A 23,683-nucleotide genomic window follows, 5' to 3' on the forward strand; every position below is an offset into this window, starting at 1 on the left:
TAATCTCCCAAGCTGTGTTCCAAGTAGCCTCTTTCTTTCTCCTTTCCTATCTTCTTTCTCCCTTTTCTCTCCCTCTTTGTTTTCTTTCCCTTTTTATGTTTGTCTAGTGATTTAGAGGAGTGGTCTGGAGTACAGACAGAATTGTGTTATACTCCAAATTTATATTAAAGTCCTAATCTCCAGGACCTTAGAAAGTGGCTGTATTTGGAAGAAATAACTTCAGAGAGCTAATTATGAATACTTCAGGTGACTGAAGGTAGAAACAGATGCATAAACAGAGGAAAAGATCATCTATAAATCGAGAGGGCTCAGGAGAAATCAACCCTACTGATCCCTTGATCTCAACTTCTAACTTCCATAATTTAGGAAATAAATTCTGTTGGTTGTTTTATCTGTATGTGGTACCTGTCTTGCATCTCTAACAAACTAATACAAGCTAACCACATAGAACTTCAAATGATCAGTTCTGTGACTTACTAGTTATATAAATTTGATGAAGTATGTTTCTCTCTCTCTCTCTGTCACTATTTATTCATCTATAAAATGAATATTTATGAGATTCTACCTCACAGTGTTTTGTGAGCATTAAAGGAAAATGAATTAGAAAGATAACTAACTCAATAAATATTAGCAACAATTTAATAAATGCTAGCATAATTTTATAAGTAATTCTTACTTCCTTGTGTTTTATTTGTTTGTTTTGTGCTGAAAATTAAACTCAGAACCTCATGCATGCTAAACACCTGCTTTACATCTAGGCTACATCTCCAGCTCCCATGTAGTTCTTGATACCATTTTGGGTACACTGTAAAAGCAAAAGATCATAGTCAATTTAATGATGAGAATATCACCTCAAACTCTTAGAAGGACTAAAAAATATGAAAAATAGCACTGATTTAGAAAGAATTTACAGCCAAATTGAGATTTATTTTCCTTTTAAATTGGTTAGGTATGGGAATCAAGAATTGGTAGACTATAAAGGAACAAGGTGAATCAATATACATCCCAATGTAAAATGAATGTTCTTCTAAGGGTTCAAATCCATTGGAATGAAAATATTTTGGAATTTTGCTTTAGTGCCTAGAAGAGGAAAACTCAAAGGGAATGGCAATGGATATTTATGTGAACGAGAATTTATGGGATGGTGCAAAGAGCAAGAAAGTCATATAGACTGAAAAAGACTAGCAGTATATTGATATTATGGTATGTTGGAATTAATCTAACCATTATATTTATGGTCCATTATTTTGGGAAAGGCACAATACAACTGATAGGCAGTTATTGATTTATCATTATTTCTAGATACATATGTTATTTTGTCATCTTTGAATTTATTTAGAAAAATCACATATGTATTATAAACATGGTACTAATATACTTTAAATTTTCTGTTTCAGATTATCTTTATTCATTATATACTTTTAAACATAAACATTTTATGATTAATCTCTAGGTTCAATAAGTACTTTGCTTACGTCTAAAATAAAGAAATTTTATTTTTGGCTGTTTTGTTGTGGTCTACCAATAAAAGACAGAAAAAGAAAAGAAAAAAAACTAAAAACAAATCAACAATGATGAAAAATATAACATTAAGAATCCTTCCATTTTCTCCTCAGCAGTTCTATACTACGATCTTGGTTGTGTTTATTACTTCCATCTACTCAATTTGGCAGGTCTCCAGGGGGCTATGCTTCTGCCCAGGAAAACTCAGCAGTCTGTCTTTACTGTTAACCTCTGTACCATTTTTTCCCCCTGTATTCATTTTTCATTTTGGGTAAGTTTGTGGTACATGAATATCAAGGAAAATGAATGAAGAAAATGACTGTGGTGTGGAGAGAAAGATAGCAAAGTAAGTGGTAATTCTCATAATTTCTTATTCTCTTTTAATGGTTTTGAAAATACTTTGTAGAAATAGTATTTTTAACTGAAAATTCAAAAATATGCACAATAAGGAGTCTGAAAATTGATTTTTTTGTTAAAAATATTTCTTAGTAGACATAAATCATGTTCCTGAATGGAGGGCATGCAAAATCTCAAGAAGAGATCTGAGAGCCAGATTTTTCTCAGGAAAAAAGTATATCCTTAAAAAAAAATTCATTGTGGGAATGCAAATGTTTGGGTAGTTTCCCAGGAGAGATCTGAGACTGTAACTGCACATTTACCACATACCAGTCTAACAAGTCAGCACAGAGCCTTATTTATCTCTGTCAGCTTTCCCCCTGGATCCCACATTCCTTGGGCCTAGAGTCAGCACCATAAGCATTATTTTGGCATCAAGCTTATTTATCCAAGACATAAAATTAAGATAAAATTGTAGTTCTGGAAATATGGTATATATGTCACATTTATTTTAAAAATGATACTGGGAGTATAAAAATATATCATTACAAAATATTACACATTGTTTTAAGGATTTACTGTTTTTTTCAGAATGGATTCTTATCTGCTAGGCTACTGTGTCATGACAATAAAACAGTGTAACCAAATGGGCAGGGATATTGAATTTATTTGAGAGGTACACACTCTCTTTTTTGATAATGTTTAGGTGGAAAACTCTAGAGGCAGAACAAGATCCTGGATTACATCAACCCAGAGCATCCTTAATGAATTAAAAAAAAATAAGATTTACGGAGTAGAGGCCAAAGTCCAATTTAGGAAAATATAGTTAGCAAATACATTATCTCTCAATACTTTTTTCCTCTTGAAATAATACCTTAATTTTGGCTTAAAACAGATAGTTAGGCAATATCACCAAGGGAAATCCAGAATAAAAATCAGTTTCTCTTATCACTAATCTTAAAAGTACAATTGATTAAGTGATAGAAGTTTTTATTGAGATTATTAATATAAGCTTAAATTTAGTGAGTTTCTTAACTTAATCTCTATACTCCATAGTGATTATATTTTTTACTGTAAAAGTAGTTCTACACACACTTTTCATCCACATGTATATAGAGAATTAAGTTTCAGCCCAAATCTTAACATTAGTGAAGCATGTGGGTCATAAAACTAAGAAAACATGGAATTTGCCTCTTGCACCTGGGAATAGGGTACAGAAGTTCACCTAGTAGTCCAAGACTGAACGAATAAACTAGAACATGACTATGCAAAGGAATGTCTAAACAAGGAACTTGAAAATCTGTGAAGTATCATATTTTTTCTCCCACAAACTTAGAAGAAATAGAAACCATTTATACACACATTAGAATAATCTTGGCTGAAAACAACAGTTGTAAAGAGCAAATTCTATTTTATTTGAGATCACTTTTAAGCACATAATTATATACTCTTGAATTATCTGGGATCAATTTTCATATTGTATATTAATGCCTTGTTTGGGTTTTCTCTCCAGATGCCTTTCATACCATTTGGTAGGTAAATTACAGTTAGTCAATATATTTATAATAATTGTAATGCAAATAGCAGCTTCCATTAGTTTTATTATTATTTAGTTTTTCTCCTTTGTTTCCTTTAGTTACGTTAAGGAAATTTTATCTTATCCTAATTTTATAAAGGAAAGAGACAGTGTGGTTCAAAATTATAAAATAAATTCTCCAAAAAGAAAAGAACCTTGAAAATGGCAGTGGAGGTATATCTCACTGAAGCAAAAGCCTTTAATTCTTATCCTATACTAAATATATCTGTGAAAAAAATTAAGTATTAGTATAGTTTATATTTACACATTGATGGAATTAGTATGATTTGTTTTGATAAAAATGGCAAGTAAGAATTGGAAAAAGGCACCAAAGTCTTGATAAAGAAAATTATCATTTTACAACGAACTGATATTCCAACCCATGTTGTAGGAACAGTGTTTGGAACTCTGGACATACAGTGTTATGGAAGAAGTTTATGTTGATAAGTAAATTGGTAAAAAATTGATAAACTCCCCCACATACTTAAGGTAGGCAAACTTCAGTGAAATAGTCCAAATTAGAGATCTCACAAGAATGCTGAATCAGAACCTGTTGAAGGTGGCTTTCCTTTGCTATCATCTCCAAACCAGCCAGCAGAATTTGAGTGGCTCTTGACCAGGGAAGGACACAAGGGACCTTGTGTAGAAAGCACACAGAAGCTGTCTTGTTCTACTGAGACTGCTATAACAAAATATCACAGACTGGGTGGCTTAAACAACTGAATTTTTTTTCTCAAAGTCTAAAGGCTAGTAAATCTTATATCCAAGTGCTGGCCAATTTGGTTTCCTGTGAAGGTTTTCTTCCTAGATTGCAAATGGTTACCCTCTTCTCAATAAGTCATCACATGCCCTCTCCTTTGCATGTGCATGGAAAGAGAAAGCTCTCTCTTTTCTATTTTTAATAAAACCATTAATTCCACTGGATTTAGACCACAATCTATCATCTCATTTAACCTGGTTACCTTCTGAAAGTCTTATCTCCAAACACAGTTACACTGTGAATTAGGGTTATAATGTATAAATGTCAGGGAAGATAATTCAGTTCAGAATTGGGATCTTCCTGGTCTTTCATTTGTAAATGTGTCTCAAACCATATCCCTCTAACTTTCAGGATGATGCCCTCATTGACTGCCATGAATGAAAAGGAAATACTGCTACTGTGTCTCATCTCAGCTCAAATGATGTCTCCTTAAAGTACTTCTTTGGAGACCAGAGAAAAAATTGCTCTATGGTTATGTTCTATTACCTTTTATGCTTTTAAAAATTCACTGCACTTGTAGTATGCTGAGCATCATAAGTCAATCCCTAAAAACCAAAGGCTGAATGTTTTCTCTGATATGCAGATGCTAATTCACAGTAAGGGTTATGGGGGTTAGGAAAGAATAGAGTTTCTTTGAATTAGGTCAAGGAGACTGAAGGAGGGGAGTAGGAAAGAGGGGCATGAAGATATGGTGGTAGGAAGGATAATAGAATGAAACAGACATTGTTACCCTATGTACATATATGACTATATGACCAGACATGTACAACCAGAAGAATGAAAACTTCTACTCCATTTATGTATCATATGTCAAAACACATTCTACTATCATGTATAACTAATTAGAACAAATTTTAAAAAGTCATCACTGCATGTATCCCTATCACATTATGTAAGTATTTGTATATCCTCTGTCTTTTTTTTAAATCAACTATATGATTTTTACATGCAGAATTTGTATCCGTTTTCTCTGCTACTTAATAAACTTAATGAATACTTGTGAAAAAAATCAATGAATTAAAGGATCAGTTAAAAATTTTTCTACAGAAAATAAAAAGTCACTGACAACATATTTTCAAAAATATATAAGTTAAAATTATCTTAAACTGTATGAATAAATGAGAACATATGGATCTTGATTATAAATTAATCCTCTATTAGAGAAGATAATAATTATTCAACTAAATATTTCTTCCTTTCCTCTGCCCTCACTGCCTATATTCTGCATTCATAAAGTCTGATTATTGTCATTCCTACTGAATGGACAATAAAAGAGTCACACCAACATCTGGCCACAGCTGATTTGCCAAAGGGGCAATATCTATACAGAGTCAGCTCAACTGCTGGTCTATAGAGAGAATGGTTGCACAGACACCCACAGAGGGCTGAATAGTGAGAGTATTTTAGAGAGGCTGTCACAACCCAAAAGAGTCATGATGCATACATTAAAGTATGGAGAATTTCTTTTTATATTTATTATAAAATGTGTCAATAGCAACATAATAAATGCATTCATAGGGTTTTTTTGTGTGTATTTTGCAACCATTTTAGTATTTCAGAGCATTTTACATTAAAAAAATCTATGGGGCTGGGGATGTGGCTCAAGTGGTAGCAAGCTCGCCTGGCATGCATGCGGACAGGGTTGGATCCTCAGCACCACATACAAACAAAGATGTTGTGTCCACCAAAAACTAAAATAAATAAATAAATATTAAAATTCTCTCTCTTTCTCTCTTTAAAAAATCTATGGTATATTCCTGTTGTGATATAATTTCTATGATTCTATTAAGCTTTAAAACTTAAATGATTCATAATTTAATCAGTGAGTGAAAATTTTCCCTACATGGATATGTATTTTGTTTAGAACTATGTATGATCCTTTAACCAAATAAAATCACACTGATAAATAATTATAAAGCTATGTAACATGCATTCACATTTATTTAAGCAGAGAAAATTATATTTTTAAGCCATGTGTAAAGTCATCAAGGCAACATAAATTTTGAAAGCTGTACACAAAAATGAATGTGTACTTTTAGATCAATGAAAATGATCTTCATAGAGGAAAAGTGGTCTTCATAGAGAAAAAAAGATAGTTTTATAAGGCACTGTATTAGTTATGTGAAGTCATAGATACATTTTGGACAGTTTTCTTCAACTTTTTAAAATGTCTTGGTCATCTTGTGTTTTGGTTTATGAAGCACCCAAATTCAACTCAGGCAAGAATAGTTTGTGCCCCCTAAGGAATAAATCTTTAATCTACATTAATCATTATCCATTTCTCGGCAATTGGTTTAGATATTTCTACATGGTAAATCTGTGGTCAATGAGATGTGAAAAGAAATATGCAGTCTTGCAGGGTTCTAGATTAGGCCCCTTTGAGAATGATCTTTGATGTAAATGTGGCTACAGGAGACATGGTTTCTCCTTTGACTTGTTCTGTCTCATGTTATGCCTGTGACTGAAGTGGCCATCAGGTAACATTGAGCAAGGTTGACCTAAAGTAAAACAGATTTGCAATGAATGATGGAAAGAAGAAGATGGAAAGAACCTGAATTCTATATGAGTTAACCACTCTTGAAGCATTCTAGTTCTGTATGTTATATAAAGTGGGATAATAAGTGCCACATTATTTAAGCTGTGTGTCCTGTAGTTTTCCTTATATTTTTTCCTACCAGCAGTCAAATGTAACCTTACAATTATCTTGTTTGCTTTTAAGAACAAGCTATTAAATAACTTGCTAAACATATATTTTTTTTTTAATTTGAAGGTGCTTGAAGGAATGAGAAAATTAGAACTACAAACCCCTGGCCAGAGTTCATTTTTCTTGTCTTTAAATTTGTTTTGACATTAAAATATTGCCAAATACTGATTTTAAAAAATTTCAGGTTAATTTTTGAAAATTTGACTAAAGATAAAATATGGGAAACATGAAGCAAAAATCTGCAACTGATAAGTAAATTAATATTAGAAACATAGTGTTATTTAGAAATAAAATAAAAAACAAATACCCAAACTAACTGCAGACTTTATTGATCATTTACATATACCAAAAAATTGGTTAGTCAAGTAGGAAAACCGCTTTTGGATCTGACTTTTTGTTTTTTAACAAGAAGTCATAATTTTCTGGAGAATTGCTTAATATAAAATTTCCTAGGAGTGAAAACACAACAGTTTATATTTTAAATTATGATCATTTCACTGATTAAAAAAAGCTTATCCTCCCTTTCTTTTAGATATACAAGTAGTTGTCAGGTTTGGTTTTATAAAGCAAGGAAGTTTCTCATAAGAATGAATATGTTAAAAGTTGTTCAGTATGAATATACAAATTCTTGTTTTTCATAATATAAGACTAGAAATAAACATAATCTCATTGAAGGAAACAACAATATCAGGCAGAGTGAATATCTTGATGTTACAGTAAAATGGCATACAGCATCAATCAACATTTTTTTTAAAATCAAAAACTAAAACAAAGGCAGGTCATGCAGTTATATACTACTAGAGCTAAAAGAAAAGATAAAGATAAGTGTCAGAATTATCCTGTATTTTTAATGAGGAAACTGATACTCAGAGATTAATTTCTTTTCAAAGTCTTGCATTTGCATACTGGCAGAGCTTCAACTCAAAACTCCAAAATTAGGCAACAGAAAGCTTCACAAACATCTTCTTCCCGACTCCTCATACGGAATTTCTGATTACTTACAATCTAGAAATGAGCATTTAGTCAAACCATAACTAAGGAATTTTAATTTTCTGTTTTGGGGGCCAATGTTCTACTAGTAAATATCTAAGTCACAAAACTTATCGATTACAACATTCATTTTTCTTATTTTGGAGATGCATATTTTTGATGAAGAAAAAATAATTTTTCCTATGTAATAGTAGGGAACATTGATTCTTTTGGCCAGTTTAAAAGAGATGAGTGACAGCCCTGCACGTGGAGAAGGAAAATAGAAGTAGTAAAGGAGGTAGGTGTGTCGTGGGTGTGTCAGGTGAAAAGAGAATGAGAAGAAATGAGGAAATGTAAACTTGTAAACATGTTTTTTAAAATGTGACTGAGGTCTGAAGAGAATGTGACATACTATCCATGGTTTACTACTAAAATACAATGAACATGAAATAAAATAAAAACACATGATAAAGGAAATAATGCTAAACTTTCTTTGTGGTAATGAATACTATTTTATTATACCTGAGTTGTCTATAAGTACTAAGACTCTAATGGAAAAAAAATGTGGAATTATTTTGCCTGGATATTATATTTAAATGCATAAGACTTATTTTTAAAGAAGGTAGTATTCCTTTTTAAAAATTAATTCGTCTTTATTCATCACGATGACTCTAATTTTGAAATTAACTCAATATGTTTCAATTCAGAGTTCTTTGTACTATGCTGCTTTGTTGTATTCATTGAGAAAGTAAACAAATAAACCAAATGAAGATTTGTGAAAAATACAGTTCTGCTCGACTACTAACACTGGTAGCTTCAAATTGAAGGAAATTAGAAACGTTCAAATGTATAAAATAAATTTTGGTTTAAAGGGAGAACGAAAAGAATTAAATATATTAAATGTGCTTTTCTGCTATACATGCTAAGAATGAGAATAATATGGAGAGACCTTTGACTGCCTATGGCTATCTTTCCTGCCTTTTGATTAGCTCTTTTAGTTATCTTATTGTTCAGTAAGATAGGCATAGGATATATCAGGATCAAATTATCTGTCTATCTCTTAGTTAATTAATATGTTAATTAAAATTAATTTACTAATTCACATAGAGTTAACATCTATTTTTAGGAGTTATACCTATTTGTAAAGACATAGAAAGATAGTGTGGACTTTTATGTGAGTGTTCACATTAAACCTTTGAGTTATGGCTTAAGTCAGGTTGATATTACCTTTTTTATTACAAGGATCAATAGCTAAAGCCAGGCCAAGTTTTTTATTTTCCTGTTAAGTCTGTTTTCATCCCTGTTTTTGTTTCTGCTTAGACAGATACATTGGAGACTTCTCCACTTTCTACTTCTTATTATCTCAGCTTGTGGTGTGAGAAATGGAAAACAAAACATTAGCTCATATTCCTGGAGTTATAGAGAATACATATGAAGTTGCAGGACTTAAAAACAAAACAAAACAAAGAAACAAACAAAAAAGCTCATATATAGAAATTTTCTACAAAATATTACTGTATTATATCTGTTAGGGAAAAAGGAGAAAAATGTATACTCAATATATATGAGGCTATGTCTGTAGAACATTTGGTTTAGATAAATGATAAATCAGGTAATTTACTAGAAAATTGTTATGTCTTCAAATATTAACTACAGTTTTTATCCTTAAGAATACTAGACATGGCAAAGCAATAGTAATCCAGTTTTTCAATCCTATGAGAGCATTTCTTATAATAAAAATCAAGGTCAATGTAGAAAGAAAAAAAAAAGAATTCTAATTGTCCTCTAAAGGAAAGTATTTGGGAGGGATCTGTCTGAGTGTGGCTCAAGATTGGAACTACAGCTGGTGGTGACTACACCCATTTGTTCAGATGACATCCTGAGGTCAACTTCTCTGAATCATCCCTCTAAAGGAACAGGGAGCTCCAGCCAGCTGAGTCACGCTCTTCCGAGAGCTGTTAATAAGTTGATCTTCAGCCACTTCCATTCAGACAGTAAAATGTCAGACTCATGAAAGAATAAGAACCAGAACCATGAGCTGCTCTGAGAATGATAAGCAATCGGTACTACTTTCTTTTTAATTCACAAGATTCAATAGTTTTGTTTTTCTCTATATTCCTAATTCTGAATGTTCTTTATTTTACATTTTTATAAAGGTTAGATTTTAAAATTAGCATTTCCTTTTTTTCCTATTCAAATCCTACCTAGAACATAACCATATAATAAGATGAAATTTCTTGTTAAATACCCTGCTTAACTTCTTTGATTGCAATTTTCTGGGGTTGTAGAACAGAGATTTGATTTTTTTTTTAAGCTACCTCAAATTCTAACAAGCATATTAATTTATAAGTGAATACAAACTTATCACATTGTAAACTTTTGTGTCCTGCAAAGGATCTAATGTATTAAATATATTAAAAGTATATATTATAAGGCATATAATTAGCTGGGCACAGTAGCACACACCTGTAATCCCAGTTGCTCAGGAGGCTGAAGCAGGAGAATCACGAGTTCAAAGCCAGCCTCAGCAACTAGCAAGGCACTAAGCAACTCAGTGAGACCCTGTCTCTAAATAAAATAAAAAATAGGGCTGGGGATGTGGCTCTGTGGTTGAGTGAGTGCCCCTGAGTTCAATCCCTGGAATCCCCCCACAAAAAAAAGCATACAATTAATGTTCAGCTTTGCAGATATTAAAAATTGAATCTGTTTATTAAAATAAAATCAAAACTGACAGAGATTTTAAAATGATATAATATTTTTCCTTGACTTTCAAAAGCATAGTCTCTTCTCTTTTTGAAGATTTCTTATCTCTAAAATATCTTATCTCACACCTACCTGAACTCATGTCAATTTTATCTACCTTTGAAATGTTTATCTTGCCTTCTTTAGTATATTATTGTTTGACACTTTCACTGAATATAACTATATATACTCTTTTGTAGAGACATTGACACACATTTCAGATACATGTTTTATGCAGGTGTACAAACTCCCAGGGGATTTTAAGAAAGCTGTGAACTCCCTTTTAAAGTACAAATAAATACATGAACATATATTTTTTCACAAACGTTCTTGAAGACCTCCCATGGACCACCACTCACTGCTGTCCTTTACAGATGAGTCTTTCAAAACCTATTAGGAAGGATAGGAAGTCACTTGTATCTCTCTATTCTCGAAATAAGTAGATAAAAAAATACAATGCACGTAATTGGTGGCGGGAACATAAGTGTGACACAGAAAATATTGGTGCCTCAGTAATATTTTCACTTTTTTGAGATAGCTAACTAACGATTGCAAACTTTAAAAGGTTTGAAAAGAGTTTCACTCAGAGTTGACCACATATAAAAATAGATCTCCCTTGCTATGTGACTTTGAGGCTAATCTAAACAACCTATGATTAAATGTCTTCCCTCAGTTGGTGTGCTCTTTAACAATTCCTTAATAAAACACATATAAAAATAAGTTAATTATGGGAAGTCTGAAACTAGAATAAAATTAACAGCACTGATAGGAAGGCCTGAATACTTCTAAGATTATCTAAAAAAATTTATAATCCAGCTTAGTTCCACAACAAGGTTGCCATCTTTGTTATGTACCTGTTTTCTTTCTCATCAGTTAAATAGACTTGCTTAATAAGATTAAAACTTCAGAACTTTGGGCCTACTTTTTCTTCTCTTAGGTGCAAGGTCTCTGGTCTAGTTCTTAGGTCCTTGATTCACTTTGAGTTGAATTTTGTGCATGGTGAGAGATAGTGGTCTACACCCAAATGACTTAAAATAAGCATACTACAGTGATGCAGCAACACCAATGTTTATAGAAGCTAAATTCACAATAGCTAAACTGTGGAACCAAGTTAGATGCCCATCAATAGAAGAATGAATAAAGAAGCTGTGGTATATAAACAGAACACAATGGAATAATTACTCAGCATTAGAAGAGAATAAAATTATGGCATTTGCAGGTAAATGGATGGAGTTGGAGAATATGATGCTAAGCAAAGAAAGCCAATCCCAGAAAACTAAAGGCCAAATATTTTCTCTGATTAGTGGATGCTAATCTATGATTGGGGGTGGGGGTGGGGTGAATTGGTTAAAGGGAAGGTAAGAGGGGTAATGAGGAATGGGTGGAATAAGATGGACATTATTACCCTAGGTATGTGTACGACTACACAATGGGGCATCTCTATACCATATACAACCAGAGAATTGAAATGTTACACTGCATTTGTAATTATGATGAATTAAAATATATTCTGCTTTCATGTATAAATAATTAGAACAAATGTAAAATTTTAAAAAAATACAAAACTTAAGTGAGATACATAAGAAACTGAATAAGGTACACATTCTTACACAACTAACATAACCAAGTCCCAACATTAATACAAATTATGCAAATAATTTTGTTATTCAGGTTTATTTTACTTGTCTCAATTGTTATTTATAATAACAAGCCAAAATTGTACTCCTTTTGAGTAATAAGCCAAAACTGTAGCTCCTTTTAAAGAAAAGAACTTTTAATTTGTGTTTACTCTCCCTAGATTTCTATAGATAGAAATAGCTGAGGAGCAGGGGAGAGGTAATAATTAGGAGAAATGGTGACAGGAAACTATCAGAAACTGCAATCTGCAGTTCCTGATAAAACTTTTAGGCTCCAAGGAATTAACATTGAGCACACGTAGTTTTGGTACCTATTGAAGAAGTGACAGCTTGATTGATTTTAAGCATGTAGAACTCATTTGTCATCTAAAACAGGAAAAAATCAAATAAAATAGCTTTCCAAATAGCAATTATCAAGCCAGGCATGGTGGCATGCACTTGTAATCCCAGCAGCTCAGGAGGGTGAGGAAGGAGGATTGCAAGTTCAAAGCCAGCCTCAGCAATTTAGCAAGGCCCTAAGCAATTCAGTGAGAACTTATCACAAAATAAAAAATAAAAAGTGCTGGTGATATGGCTCACTGGTTAAGTATCCCTGGGTACAAAAAAACAAAACAACAGCAAGGACAAAAAACCTAATAACTATTATCATAAAAACACAGTGAGTAAATAAACTAGTTATTTCAGATGAAATAACCGTTTCATAGAAACAGAAAATTTGTTTCCTTATATAAGCGCACGATATATATATAGTCACTTGAAATAGTTCTTGTGATATAGCAGGCAATAAATATTGTTTTTTTATACAGGCAAACAAATATATCATAATACCTGTGCTCTTAAAATGTTTCATTTCATTTTATTCCTTTCTTGTTGATTAAAATACAACTAAAAAAAATAGTCCTACTACTTCCATCCCAAATGAATGAACATGAACTAGACTCATCCTGCCATCTGAAAACAAAAAGGAAAACAAAAGCAAAATATATAAAATAATATTGGTCAGTGGAGGGACCAGATCCAACAGAGAGGAAGGACAAAGTTTATCCCTATGTTCCTATATCTCTGGTGTAAGGCCTGAGGAGAGGTTTCACACTAAATTTCGGGGGGCTCAAACTCTGAGAGAACCCAGTGGTCTCCCTGAGTTTAGGAGACAAAGTCTAAGGAGGCCACAGCAACTATGGCATGAGATCTTCAGGGAGGCCTCAAGCATTCAGCCACATACTCATTAGAGCGTGCATGACAGAGAATCATTAAAGTCCGGATGACGAATCACTTCATCCTTGTGGGGACAACATGGGGAGCACACATATAACTGGAAATAGTTCTTGTTCACAAATTGCAAAAAAAAAAAAAACACAATTATTGAAGCATCAAGTTGAGAGTTCAGAAGGTTGTTTGCCTCAGTAGTAGAAAAAAATTAACCACAGAATAAACATTGCTTTATTCCTGCATAACAAAGATTAACAACAAGAGAGCAAAATACTAAACTGTTTTCCAACAATTTTAGTAAAACCCAGAAACAGAGCTCAAGTATATTAGAAAAATACATGATATATAGTACCCAATAAGGTAAAATTCACAGTATCAGTTATCTACATTCAAATTGCTATCTATATAAAGTACACTAAGATATACTCCACAATGAGAAGAGTCAAAATGCATAGAAATAACATAGAAACTACAGTTAGTAGAGAAGGATGAAAACTGCAATGTTAACTGTATTCCACATGTTCAAGAAGCTAAATAAAATACTAGTGCATTAAGTAGAAGTTTAGAATGTAGAGACCAAATCAAATTTTTAGAGATGGAAACAATAATATGTGAGATGAAAAACGCATTAGATGGTGTCTACAAAACAAGTAAGCATGGCAGAAGAAAGGAATAGTGAACTTGAAGAAATAGAGACTGCAAATTAAAATGCAAACAGACACAGACTGAAAGTCATGAACAGAGCTTTTGTGAACCATGAGGTAACTTAAAGCATTTTAATTAGTTTATATGTAACTAGAATCCTGAAAGAGGAGAGAATATTGAAAGAAATAAAATAGCAGTATTGGAAATGAAGATCTATATAAATCAAAAAGGAGACTGTAAATCTAAATGTATTCTGAATAAAAACTTTAATAGCCAAAGTATGGAACTAACAAAGATGCCCTTCAATGGATAAAGAAAATGGATGAATAGATAAAGAAAATGTGGTATATATACACAACGGAATATTACTCAACCTTAAAGAAAAATGAAACTGTGGCATTTGCAGGTAAGTGGATAGAGCTGGAGAATATTATGAGAAGCGAAATAAGCCAATCCTCAAAACCCCAAAGTCAAATGTTTTTTTGTGATATGCAGATGCTAATTCACAATAAGGGGACAGGAATAGATGTACTTTGGATTAGGTAGAGAAAAGTGAAGGGAGGGAAAGGGGTAGGGAGGTAGGGAAGATAATAGAATGAATCAGACATCATTACCCTACATAAATATATGATTATATGACTGTTGTGATTCTACATCATGTGCAATGAGAAGAATGAGAAGTTATAGTCCATTTATGTATGATGTGTCAAATGCATTCTACTGTCATGTATAACTAGAACAAATAAAAAATATGTGTTTGAAATCAATATAACAACATTGTGGTGCATTGGTTATAAAGTATGTGAAAACAAAATGTTTGACAACAATAACACAGAGGCCAGGGAGGGAAAATATAGGTAGACTGTGTAAAATTTCTCAAACTATAAGAGAAAGAACTTAATATCATTTGAAGGTAGACCATAATAAATTGAAACATCCATTAAAATTAAATAATTACAGAAAGTACAGCACCATGAAAGATCAAATAGCAGCATATATAACTCTCAATCTAAAAGAAGGCAATGCACACACACATGAAGTGAAGCAGGAAATGAAAACAGAATCAACAGTATAATGATAACAATGTTGAGATTTAAAACCAGGCATGCCACTTATCCCATCAAAGGAGAATGGTGCAAACATTCCCACTTAAAGGCAAATTTTGCTTGAGAGATGGAAATAGCAAGAACCAATTACATATTGCCTTAAAAAAACCCCAAATTTTTATGTGAAAACACAAGTGAAAAATACAAAATATTTTACCATGTTGACACCAATCAAAAGAATCCTAGGTTAGGTATGTTAAAATAAAATAAAATTTAGAGCAAGGGATGATAAAGACAGCTGTTTTACAGTGATGGGGAAACTCATCAAGAGGACAAAACAATCCTAAATGTCTAGATACCCAATATCAGAGCTTCAAATCACATGAAGTAAAAACTGACAATATAAAGAAGAGTAGATAAATACAGAATGACACTCAGATATTTAAGTAACTATGTCTCAATATTCAGAAGGAAAAGTAGGCAAAAATATTTCATGAAGACATTGAATATTTGGTTTGTACTATGAAATAACTTGATCTCATGGACCTTTATAAAATATTCTATTCCACGATGGCAAAATACATGTACTTCTCAAGTGCATACAGCCATTTGTCAAATTATATACTATTCAGGGCCATAAAATGAGTCTTAATAAACTAGGTATCATTCAAATTGTATATACCCTTAAACTAATATAATTAAATTGGAAAAAAAAACATACAAGAAAGCTATTTGAAATCTTTGTGGAAATACCAAAGTACTTCAAAATAATACTTTTCTTAGTAACTTATGGGGATCTATGCTGAAATCACAGGGAACTTATAGAATATTTTGAACTGAATACAAACATAGCATATTAAAACATTGCTAAAGAAATATTTAGGGAGAAATATTCAGTAATAAAATAACAGAAATCAGCATGAAAATCAATGAAATAAAAATAAAAATAAAGTCAATGAAACTAAAGATTGGCTTTTTGGCAAAATATACAAACTTGATAAACCTTTAGGTAGACTGAGAAGGAAAAAAAACAACAAAAGCAAAAGGCTCAAGTTAATAAACTTGGCAACTAGAGGTTTGCATTACTACATTAATACATATTATTAACTTTATACCAATAAATTTGGCAAACCAGATGAAAGATACAAATTCCTGGAAATACACAAAACATGATTTTAAAAGCTTACTCAAAAAGAAATAGATGATCTGAATATTCCTGTAATTACTTTTTTAAATTAAATTATGTACTTTCCCAAATTTCCCACAAATAAAACTCCAACCTCAGATGTCTTCATTAGTGAATTTTATCAAAAATTTTAAGGAGAAATAATTCCAATTTTATAGGAACTCCTCCAGAAAATTTAAGAGATTGGAGGGAATTCTTGTCAAGCCTTCCATTAGGGCAGAATTACCCTGATACTGTTACCAGAAAAAAAGACATTATGAATATAACAATGTGATGTAAAAATGTTCCAAATTCCAGCAAGAAGACCTTGCTTTCATCTTTATTCAGGCAATAAACATTAAAATAATTGTACTTTATTAATATGTTAATTAAGAAAATATGAAGAGATTTATTGTCAATCTAGAATTCTCAATTCTAATTAATATAATTTTTAATAGTCTTTTATTCTGGTAAGAGAGATATAACATGAAGTCTGCCATTTTAACAATTTTTAAGTATACCTAGTTATATTCACAATACTATGAAATCATCACCAATATCTGTTTCCAAAATTTTCCATCTCACCAAACAGAATCTCTGTACCTGCTAAGCAATTATTCACCATTCATTGTGTCCCTGGTAACCTCTAATCTACTTTCTATTTTTATGAATTTCTCAATTTTAGATATTCATGTATGTGAAATCATACACTATTTGTCCTACTGTATCAGGTTTATTTCACTGATCCTAATGTTTTCAAGGTTCAGTCATGTCTCATGTTTTAGAAATTCATTACTTTGCATTGGGCATATTTGAAATCAGTAGCACAAGAAAGGGTGATAACAAACACATGACATTTTTATATAAAACCATTTATCTGGGATGAAACTAATCTGGGACTTTAAGGCATCCTAAATGGACTTCAAAAATATTATCAAAATATTTTCAACAAACACCATTACTCTGGAGAACCTTGCTATTTCTGAGATTCACTCCATTTTTAAATATTGGGAAATGAGGAAGGAGATGATGTTGTTAGGCAAATTATTTTGGAGTTCAAAGTTTCAATGGTAAAAAAAGCATTGGAGGGAAGCTCAAATGAGGGCGGAAGCAGAGTATGGTAGCACCAAGGGTATGTAGTATAGTATAGGGCTGCTAGTGCATACTACATATGGTAATAAAAACATACATTTTTATCAGTGCCTACTGATGGATGTGTTCACATTCTCAGTGTTGAAATCAACTTCTCATGCTCTTATAAAAAATACACAATATTTTTTCAATCACGTTTGGATTGATTGAGAAATTGTTGGCAGTAAATTCAAGTCTCTACAGAGATCTATTCCACCAGATAAAACAACTGAGATAGAATTACTGCAACATTGGGACTTCTTCTGTGGTTCATGGTATCCTCTTATTTGTTTTAAAACAATTTTAAAATATAATTATTCCAACTAACAGAGGATGTAGGATCCCAAAGAGAAGTCAGAGAGAGCTGAAAACAGTGAATTTGACATGGGACCACTTCTTTCTGCAATTGATGGTTTGAAGAAGAAGGAAAGTGGCTATGACCATGTTGCCCTCAGGCTTTTGGCAACTGAATCCTAGGTTCTAGTTCTGCATGACATGTCACTTGGAGATGTGAAGATAAGACAAGAATAATGAGTCCCTGGAGTAGACACATGTAATACCAAGAAAGCATCAAGAATCTCAGAGAGCAATGCTCTAATCTGAAAAGAACTTACTGGGAAAATGTGCACTTTTTCATTTTTGTGATATGGGACACCCAGAAACAAGGGCTTTGATACAAACTTCATGACAATAGAATTCATATTTCTCCCAGTGCACAAGGCAACAACAATATAAAAACAATGTAGTGTTCAGATATTTCTATAAAAGGTAGCATAAGCTACTTTTGATGCTGAGTATTCAAAAATATCTTTTTTATATGAAAAGGCAACCCATCAATTTAATTTACCTAAATGAGTTAAATTAGGAAGACAATAAAGAAAAAGGGGAGGTTAGTTGGTTGGGGAAGGTGTTTATTAGAAAACTAGATGAGTTGGATTGTAGTACAACTCTTTTTTTTTAAGAGAGAGGGAGAGAGAGAGAGAGAGAGACAGAGAGAGAGAGAGAGACAGAGAGAGAGAGAGAATTTAACATTTTATTTTTAGTTATTGGCGGACACAACATCTTTGTTTTTGTATGTGGTGCTGAGGATTGAACCCAGGCCGCACGCATGCCAGGCGAGCACACTACTGCTTGAGCCACATCCCCAGCTCCTGTAGTAACAACTCTTAAATCTTGTCTACATAGCAAAAAAAAAAAAAAAAAAAAAAAAAAAAAAAACAATTATAATGACATAATTAAGCCATTTTAATCTATATATTATAATTTAATTTTTAAAATATACTAACAAATTAATATAAAAAGTTTTTATTCCTAAGAGTGTTTGAAAATTTTATTTTGAATACTTCCCTTCACTTTTCACTTTTGATCATGTTATTGGCAGTAAAGCAAATGCTTACAGATAAGAGAAACAAAGCGAACCACAATAAGCATGTCTGGTTCATCATATCTGATAGAGGACACATGTGTCACCAAAGTGTCCCAACAATGTTCCATGGTCATCTGAAGAAGACAAATTTGGTTTCCCAACATAATACTCAAATTATTGAAAGTATTTAAATGTTTACTCTTGCTTTAAGACTTCGTGTTATTATGTTAGCTATCTATGTTTGCAATAATATTTGCAAGGCTCTATTGATCCTGTTAATAATATTTTATATCATTTTGTTAATCCATAGTCCCCAAATTTGAATTTCATCTAATTTTTCAGAGCCAAAAGTTAGGCAAGATACAAATAATATGACATCCTACAATCATGCACTGGAATGATATATTAGAAAGAATCATTAAAATGATTTATGAAATGATTTTGTCAAGTCTGAAAACTTTGTAATATCTTAACACTGTCACAATTTTCCCTCTCTGACATAAACATTGTGCCTTTACATATAAAATATAACTCTCTGGGCTGTGTTTCCTGCTTGGGTTTTGCTCCTTGGGTTTATGTTATCTCATATTGTACAAAGTCATTTTGTGACCAGTTTCCAGAGCACTGAGTCACAGTGTGGCTGTTGCTTATCTTTTTTTTTTCCCAAAAGAGACTGTTCTTGTTTCTCATTTTCTGATAATTCTTTTATACAAATGAGCTCTTTCCATAATTAAATAACTATTTGTCACATTGTAGTCCTGTGGATGTGTGCTGTTATATTTTGGGCTTTTCTTTACTACCAGAAGCAAAATTTAATATAATTTCATAACCAAAAGGAACAGAAAATACTCATGTAAGCATGTAATCTGTTGCTTCAATTGACAAAATTTCATGATATTTAGGTTTTTTATGATATATATAGATTTGATCATAAATATTCTTATTTAAGTATCTTAGAATATGAGAGAGCCTTAGATAATTAAGTATCTTACAAACCAAATAAAAATATTTCCATAGTGATTAGTTAATGAAGGCAAAAATATTTTATTTAGGTTATAAGAATTATAATGTTTATATTTCCTTTTAAAAAACACCAACTAATAGCAATGCAAAAAAATTCTTTAAACAGGAGATGATAGATGGTTGATATTATAGTTCTTTATATGTTAGTAAATAAAATTTTATAACCAGATACAATTACTAAAGAATTCATTTACAATTTTAAAATAATAGAGAAACTGCACCTCATCAACTGCTCACAACAGTGTTCATGATCTGATACACATAAACAAACGTTGCTCATATATTTGCTCAAGAACTAAAGGCAAATGCTAAGATCTGAATTTTGCATTGTAACATGAGTCTGCTTTGTTTCTGAGGAAAAGTTGATTTTCATTTTAAAGGAAGAGATGGTAGTTCTCCTTTCCCGTCCTCCTCGCCTGCTTTTCCCCCAAGAAAAAGAATTAAAAGTTATTTCTCATGGGCTAGACAGCATATTCCCAGGTACTCACGAGTAAAATCTCTGACGAAAGTTCTTGGAAAGATTTTTTCAAAACGGACTTGAGGCTATTGTGTTTTCCCTTCCAGGTATTGAAAAGAGGACTTAACTTCTTCACTTCTTTTAAACAGATCAAGAGAGTGGGAAGTGGAGAATACTGAAAGAAATGCAATCTGATCCTGCTAGCAGGGAAAGAGTGAGGTAAATTGGAGGATTATCCAGCCCAAAGTCACTGTGTGTTTAGGAAGAGAGAGGGAGCCTTGGAGTCTGTTTCAGAGATCACCAGCTGGGAATAGCCTGGCTTCCTGTTAGGTCATGCTAGCTCTGACTTTATTTAGTCTCATTTTGCCAAACTCTTCAAAAGCCTGCTGTCCCCCCACCCCCGCCCCCATTGTGAAGAAACAAATGAAGGAAACAGTTTGCACTGTTTCAGACATTACAGGAATTTTTAAATAACTTTTTTTCCTGCTTTCCAGGATTTTTTTAACTTTATATATTTATCATTACATTGTTAATAAGTGATCTTTCTTTTTGCAGCTGATTTCTTATCTTTTTCAAATAATTTCACCCACACTGTCAATACAGTTCTGAAAAAAAAAAAAAAAAATATATATATATATATATATATATATATATATATATATATATATACACACATATATGGATTATCCAAGGTCACTCGGATAATGTGTTGCCAAATCAAAATGTCAGGCTATGAACCCTCTTTGGCTACTTGCTTACTTTGCAACTTTGGCCAAGTTATTTAAATTCTCTCTGCCTCAGTTTCTTTTGGTCTAAAATGGTAATGATAATAATTCCTAGGCTTGATAAACATACTAAATGGATTAAAATGTGGAAAGAACTTAAAAGGCAAGCCTTAGCACATAGCAAACCTGCAATAAGTACTATAATTATTGCTGTTGTTCATATTATTTTTTTTACAGAATATGTAAATATTTAGAGAAGTTACTCAGCCTTGTACTGTTATAAATCTCTATCATTGAGATTAATGCTTGGAATTTCCTTAATGGAACTATGGTCATAACAAGCTAAGATCACTGGAGATTTGATAAAATGGCAAAATCTAATTTCACTTTGAATGCTGAAGTCATTTGAGCCCCTAACCCCCAGTTCCTTGTTTTCTCCATCTCAGATTCTCTTTGCACTTTTCAACTTTCTCACTTATTTCCTTTCACCTTTGAGTCAGAGGTAATCTTTCCCTTTGTGTGCAATTTAATTGCTTTATTTAATTCTTGCAATTAGACCCTGAAGATCTGTTCTGTATGCTCACTGCACAGGTCTAAGAAGCTAGGTCCTGTGTATGGGGCTGTGATTCAAATCATGCAGCCTGAATTCAAAGCACAGGGGTTAAATCCTTCCCATGATGCTTCCTCTCCTATGTTCTGAATTTCATAACATTAACACCAACTATATTGTTGCCTCATGTCCAGCCGCTCAGCCATGACTCATGTTCCCCTCTCACTCATGTAGTTGCAGATAGAGGCTTTGTAGGCTCTCCTGAGGTAGACATAAACTGTACCCATCAGATTTCCTTTCTTGAAAACTTGAAATAAGATGGAAAAAAAGTAGACATGACGGCTAGACTCAATGAAAGAGTGTGTAGGGAAGGCCTACACAACACCATAATGGTTGTGTTCAAGATAATGATGTGAAGAAAGCTAGTTCAAGGTGAATGATGAAGAGAATAGAGGTGAGAGAACATGTAGACTCTGAGAGAGAGAACTAGGGAGAGATGAAGGGCAGGAGTAGGAGTGAGAAGCCCATATTAAGAGTTTGAAGTCAAAGACATACATGAATAACTTATCTTCAGTTTTTGAAACCATTAAGTATCTCATTTTTTTTTTCAATTTCTAAATGAAGATTTTTTTGTTGTTGTTTTTAATCCATCTTCTAGGGAAGCAGGAACAATTAGATATATGTCAGGGATAAGGGGGAAATACTTGACTTGTCTTCCTATCCTTTCTGTGGTATATTATATCATTTATTTGAGGATGTTTGCTGCCCTGCTCTCTGGTCTCTCCTTGGTTTCCAGTGAGAAGAATGTATTTCCTTCCCCATTAGCACCAGATTTTGCTACATTAGCAAATTGGGCAAATAGAATTAATAGAAGAAAATATAAGTGACAGCTGAGTAAACTTTTTATGGACTTCATGGACAGTTATTCAGTTTTATATTCTATAATTCTTGTCCAGTTTTTCTGCTAGATGATTATTTAGTTTGCAATAAGGGCTGTTCTTTCAAACTGGATCACAAGATGATTAAATGGAGCACCAATACATGAAGGGGATTGAGATGCTCCCTTTGCTGGTAAAAGCTCTGCAGATTTAGTGTTGATTTGCTATCAAGCACAATTTAGGAAGAAATGAATAATGCACATCTTGCTTCCATATTTTTTCCCCTGGAAGATGTAGTAGGTTGACTGTATCCATGGGACCACTAGAACTCCTCTTCTTGGAACTCAAGAAAGGAGTTCTTTCTTCTTCCTACATTCTTCATTGCAGGACATGAACTAATTTGAAGAGAATGCTTTCTGGAAATTGATTTATGGAAAGTCCCAGATTTAAACAGAGATTAATTAAACAATAACATTAAACAGCAACAAACTTGAAATATGTTGCAGATTAAAATAAATTTGTGTTAAGCAATGTAGTTAAAACAAAAGGGTTTTCAGGAATTTAATAGTCATAAGCAAGCTGACTCCATCTGTAGGAAAATTCCGTTCTTTCAAATTGGTTGGATTTTCATATGAATATCAGAATAAGTATACTCTTACAAACTTGAGTACCAGAATCATTATGTTACTTATTTTACCTAGCTCATTTTTCTTACTAATAAGATACAAGCTTAGATAATTTTTAGTAGAATGGTTATTTAGAAGTGGCTGTAACATGGGGGACCATGAAGATTTCATCATGATTGGAAGGGTTTTTTTTTTTTTTTCAGTTTCACAGAATGCTTTCTGAAGTCTTAATCATAGCTTCCATTATTTAAAGGTCAACATCTTGATCAAGTGACCTTTCATCAGATAAAACATACTCACTAGAAAAACAAAGAAGGCTAATATTTATATGACCTATGTCTAAGCATTCAGTTTCTCAATAAATATTACTACATATTGAAAATTTTTTAAAAATCTTATGTTTCACATAGAGGGAGAATAAAGCAAGCTGAATTGTTTTTTTCCTAGTGTTCTAGAATCAGATTTTCTATTTTAAAGAACAGGTATTCTTTTCTTTTTATAAAATGATGCTATTGTCTTCTATAAGTTTTCAATTTCAATGTGCATAAAAAAAAAAGGTGTTTTCTGGTAACAAATAAGCTGCTAATATATTACGTATGTGGAACTGAAAACATTCCTATTTTAAATGTACTGAT

The 23,683-nt window shown here is 32.3% G+C and overlaps 1 protein-coding gene across 3 annotated transcripts in view; it reads right to left on the reverse strand.

The window, feature by feature from the left end:
* TFPI (tissue factor pathway inhibitor) overlaps positions 1-20,550 on the reverse strand; it is a 71,867-nt gene extending 51,317 nt beyond the window's left edge. For all 3 annotated transcript variants that reach the window (XM_081260903.1, XM_081260905.1, XM_081260906.1), the window contains exon 1: positions 20,301-20,550. The gene's annotated coding sequence lies outside the window, so the exon portion shown is untranslated. The remainder of the gene's footprint in view (positions 1-20,300) is intronic.
* Positions 20,551-23,683: the final 3,133 nt, after the last annotated feature.

The sequence above is a fragment of the Spermophilus citellus genome, assembly GCF_964194105.1.
Source record: "Spermophilus citellus genome assembly, chromosome: 11".
NCBI lineage: Eukaryota > Metazoa > Chordata > Mammalia > Rodentia > Sciuridae > Spermophilus > Spermophilus citellus.